Below are 5420 nucleotides of genomic sequence, written 5' to 3'. Positions count from 1 at the left end.
TGGATTCTTACTCTGTCACACAGATTTACATCCTCAAGTCAGTAGACTCTATATAGGTCTGCTAGAAAATCCTCATCCCAGAAATTGTTGTGGAGCATGACTGGGGACAAAGATTGAATCTTTTTTTAAAATTTTTTTAACATCTTTATTGGAGTATAATTGCTTTACATTGCTGTGTTAGTTTCTGCTGTATAACAAAGTGAATCAGCTATACGTATACTTACATCCCCATATCCCCTCCCTCTTGCGTCTTCCTCCCGCCCTCCCTATCCCACCCCTCTAGGTGGTCACAAAGCACCGAGCTGATCTCCCTGTGCTATGTGGCTGCTTCCCACTAGCTATCTATTTTACATTTGGTAGTGTATATATGTCAATGCCACTCTAGAGAATGGACTTAAGGACACAGGGAGGGGGAAGGGTAAGCTGGGATGAAGATTGAATCTTCTACCAGTAATAAATATTGTTATTGTTAATGTCTGATACTAATTAGAATAATACAATATAGTACTAATAGCTATTGCTTAGAGAGCTGACATGAACTATTCATTAGCAGTCTTTTGAGTTTTTTTTTTTTACTTAAAGCATTTTTTTATTGTGGTAAAATACACATAACATAAAATTTACCACCTTAGCCATTTTTATGTGTGCAGTCCATGGCATTAAATACATTCACATTGTTGTGCAGCCATCACCACCATCCATCACCATAACTCTTTTCATCTTGTAAATCTGAAACTCTGTACCCATTAAACAAGAATTTCCCATTCTCCCCTCCCCCCAGCCCCTGGCAACCACCATTCTGCTTTCTGTCTCTATGGTTTTGACCACTCTAAGCACCTCATGTAAGTGGAATCATACACTATTTGTCTTTCTGTGACTGGCTTATTTCACTGAGCATAATGTCCTCAAGGTTCATCCATGTTGTAGCATATTGCAGAATTTCCTTCTTTTTTTAAGGCTGAACATTGTATGTATGTACCACATTTTGTTTATCTATTCATCCTTCTATGGACAGGTGGGTCGCTTCTACCTTTTGGCTATTGTGAATCATGTTGCTATGAACATGGGTGTACAAATATCTCTTGGAGACCCTGCTTTCAGTTCTTTTGGACATATGTCCGGAAGTCTTTTGAGTCTTTTGACCAGTTATAAATCTACCCTACTCTACTGTCACACCAACCATATTTCTCCTTGTTATCTATAAGGACATTACAAGTGACTTCATTAAATGCCATGCTGATGATGAATGCATTTTCTACATCTCCCATCTTTCCTTTGTCTACCAGCCTAGTAATATTTTCGTTACAGAAAAGTTATCTGCTTGGAAGTTTCTTTGCAAACTCATGGCGGTACCTAGTAATCAAGTCTCTCTTTTTTTTTTTTAAACATGCTTAAATCTGTTTCTTAGAAAATCTTTTGTTGGAGAAACTACTAGTTGTCTGACCAGTACCTTTCTCTCCTTCTTTACTGACAAATCCCTGGTCTTTTGGGGGGTGGGAGAAATGTGCCCAACTAAAAAACTACACTCTCCACTTGTTTCAGATACTAGTGGACCATCTGAGACATCCTGACCAATGAGATATAGGTGCAAGTTGCTGGGTAGAGTTTTGGGGGAAAGCCCCTTAAAGGTTTGGGCTGGGAGAGATGACAGAGTTGGTTTGCTCTTGTCCTTCCCTTCCTTCTGCCTGGCACAAAGAAACTTATGCTGGCCATGGAGGAGCCATCTTGGGACCATGAAGTGACAATGAGGGAAAGGCCAAGAGAATCTCAGAGAGTAAGTCCTGACATCCTTGAGCAGCTAAACCGATGCCCACCTTAGGACTGCTCATGTAATGAGAAAAATAGGTCTCTAAATCGGTTAAACTACTCTTTTCAGGTTTCAATTACTAAAAATGTCATTCTTAGTGATACATCTGTCCTGGAATTCTGACCAAGATGAACACCACTGCTCTATAGGTTGACGACTCCATCTTCTTCCAAGATATAGAATCAAGATGCTATTTGATGATTTTCTGATTTCTACCACCACTGAATTCCCCACAATTCCACTGTCTAGATGCCAGTGATCTTGGTTGCAACTTATCTTCATGCCCAGGTAGGTAATTTGTTTAGTCCAGGAGAGTTGGCCTCATTTGGAGCAGGTCAGTTTTGCAATTTTTCTTGGACTTCAGGTCTCTTGTGCCAATATTGTTTTCACTCTCTCCAGTCCAATAAGCATTCTCATTGACAAAGACGGAAGCCAAGCAGAAAAGCAGCTCTGTTTTCTCTCTGTTGTCCACTACTCTCCCCACCCTTCCTTCAGCCACAAATGCTTGAGCCCTGAACTTATTATCCTTCCAGACAGAAGGAAAAGTCTGTTTTGTTAATCTTGACATTACTTGCACATCTCTGCTCAGTTTGGTCCCCAAACTTCCTTACACAATTCCCAATATATGTTTGCAGATGGAAAGAATGTATCTAAGATATGAACAAACTAATGAATTCGATCAACCATGGAAATACAACAGGGAATGCTCAGTCGTTCAGAGTGCAAGCATGGTTTGGGGTTTTGTTTCTTCTACATGTACAGTGTGGGCTGACTGCACTTCTTGATCATATTTTTGTAGTCACTATTCAGAAACACTGGGGAGGAGGGCATATTTGGAAAACAATTGACAAAAGAAGTGCCTGAATTTATTATTTCTTGGGACAAGCATCTCTCTGTCAGGCTAAATCCAAGTTCCTTCTCTGCTTTTGCCTTCTAACTGGTTTTCTAGGAGCAGAGGATTGTTCCCTCAAACCCAATCAGAAATACACTAAATGATCTATTAAGCATTCTGTATTTTAAAGGTCCTCATAATCTCTAATTTCAGAAAGTACTTGTGTTAAGCAGGGCTCTTTTTGTTGTGTGAAACAGAGCAGGGAATGACAAAACTCTTTCAGGTAATAAGTATTTTCAGCTTTACAGATTGTATCGTCTCTGTAACAACTACTCAACTCTGCCATTATAGCATGAAAGCAGCAATAGACAATAAGAAAGCCAGTGAGTGTGGCTGTGTCCCAATAAAACTTAATTGATGGACACTAAAATTTGAATTTCATGTACAATTTCATGGTTCATGAAATATTGTTCTTCTTTTGACTTTTTTTCTTTTTTTTTTTTATTAATTTTTATTGGGGTATAGTTGCTTTACAATGTTGTGTTAGTTTCTGCTGTACAGCAAACTGAATCAGCTATACATATACATATATCCCCTCTCTTTTGGATTTCCTTCCCATTTAGGTCACCACAGAGCACTGAGTAGAGTTCCATGTGCTATACAGTATGTTCTCATTAGTTATCTATTTTATACATAGTATCAATAGTATATATATGTCAATCCCAATCTCCCAATTCACCCCACCAGCCCCCATTCCCCCTTGGTACCCATACCTTTGTTCTCTATGTCTGTGTCTCTATTTCTGCTTTGCAAATAAGATCATCTATACCATTTTTCTAGATTCCACATATGTGCATTAATATACGATATTTGTTTTTCTCTTTCTGACTTACTTCACTCTGTATGACAGTCTCTAGGTCCATCCACATCTCTGCAAGTGACCCAATTTCATTCCTTTTTATGGCTGAGTAATATTCCATTGTATATATCTACCACATCTTCTTTATCCACTCCTCTGTTGATGGACATTTAGGTTGCCTCCATGTCCTTGCTATTGTAAATAGTGCTGCAATGAACATTGGGGTGCATGTGTCTTTTTGAATTATGGTTTTCTATGGGTATATGCCCAGTAGTGGGATTGCTAGGTTATATGGTAGTTTTATTTTTAGCTTTTTAAGGAACCTCCGTACTGTTCTTCACAGTGGCTCTATCAATTTACATTCCCACCAACAGTGTGAGAGAGTTCCCCTTTCTCCACACCCTTTCCAGCATTTGTTGTTTGTAAATTTTTTGATGATGGTCATTCTGACCAGTGTGAAGTGATACCTTACTGTAGTTTTGATTTGCATTTCTCTAATAATTAGTGATGTTGAGTCTTTTTGACTTTTTTCAACCATTTAAAGTTGCAAAAACTATTCTCAGCTTCTGAGGCAGGAGGTTGGATTTGACCCATAGGTCATAGTTTGCTGATCTCTGAAACAGAGATAACCTTAAGGCTGGTTCAAGAAAAGGGTTCCTTTCTATAAAGCTATAGCTAGAACTCATGGGAACTGGAAAAGAAAAGTAGAAATTGGTTAGGAACTCAGTCTACGCTATACCAGAGGGTCTCCCTCGTGGTTTCTCTGCATCGTTCAGCACTTCGACTCCTTCTCTGAGTCCAGCCAGCTACCCTTCTGCACTCAGAACTTCAACAGATAAATCAATAGGTAATCCAATATGGTGGGACAAATGCAATGAAATTGGTTTGCATGAGGTGTTATGGGGCACAACAGGAAGTTAGGAGAGCTCAAGAGCCAAATTGAAGAAGGACATTGGTGATCAGAGGTTTGAGGAAAGTGTGGAAGGTTTAGAATGGTCTGTGTGGAGAATGAGATAGGAATCAGACAGAACAAAAAACCTCCTACATATCACTGAAGGCCCAAGTGATGCTGAGAGTTTTAGCATTTGATAGGTGTATTAATTTGGTTGTCTTTGGCAACAAGTAATAGAGAATCTTCTCAAATCGGTTTAAGCACTGAGTTCACTAGAATGCAAGTGTCCTAAGTGCAGGAAATGTCTCCATCTTGTTCACTGCTCTGGCCCCAGTTTCTAGGACAATAGCTGTTGCATAGTAGGCATCCAGTAAATATGTGTTGAATGAGCAAATGAATGACCTCTCATAGCAGGAAGTGAGCTCCAGGCTTGGTTAACACAAGCTCATTGGCATCATAAAGGATTCAAGTTCAAAAGTCTATCTTTCAGTGAGTGGGCTTTGGCTTCAGGCTAGTTTTTCATGGTTCCAAGATGGCCACTACAGTTCTGGTCATTATAACCAGACCCCAAAATGCCCAACAGAATGAAAAGAAGCTATCTACTCCTTGAGTCTCTTTTTAAGAGTGAAAAAACCTTTTTCAGAAGCCTCAGCAAACTTCCCCTCAGTTCTATTGGCCAGAAATGCATCACATACCAGTGTCTAAATTAATCACTGGCAGGGCTAATGAGACCTCTCTGATCAGCTTAGATCCCTGGTTCCCCACTGTGAGTGATTTTGTGCCCCTACTCCCTGCCCACAAGGGGACACTGGGAATGTTTTGAGACATATTTGATTGTCATGATTGGGGTGAGGGTTGCCAATGGCACTTAGTAGGTAGAAGCCAGGGATGCTGCTAAACCACCCTACAATGCAGAGGACAGACTCTACCATGAAGAAGAAGTATCCAACTCAAAATATCAGTAGCGCTGAGGTGGAGAAATTCTGGTTTAGGCCAATCAGAGTCTCCCCCTGGAGCTGGGGTGGGAGCT

This window comes from Eubalaena glacialis, chromosome 10, assembly GCF_028564815.1.
Source record: "Eubalaena glacialis isolate mEubGla1 chromosome 10, mEubGla1.1.hap2.+ XY, whole genome shotgun sequence".
Taxonomy (NCBI): Eukaryota; Metazoa; Chordata; class Mammalia; order Artiodactyla; family Balaenidae; genus Eubalaena; species Eubalaena glacialis.
The sequence above is the reverse complement of the archived record's forward strand: the minus strand, read 5'-3'. Positions refer to the sequence as shown.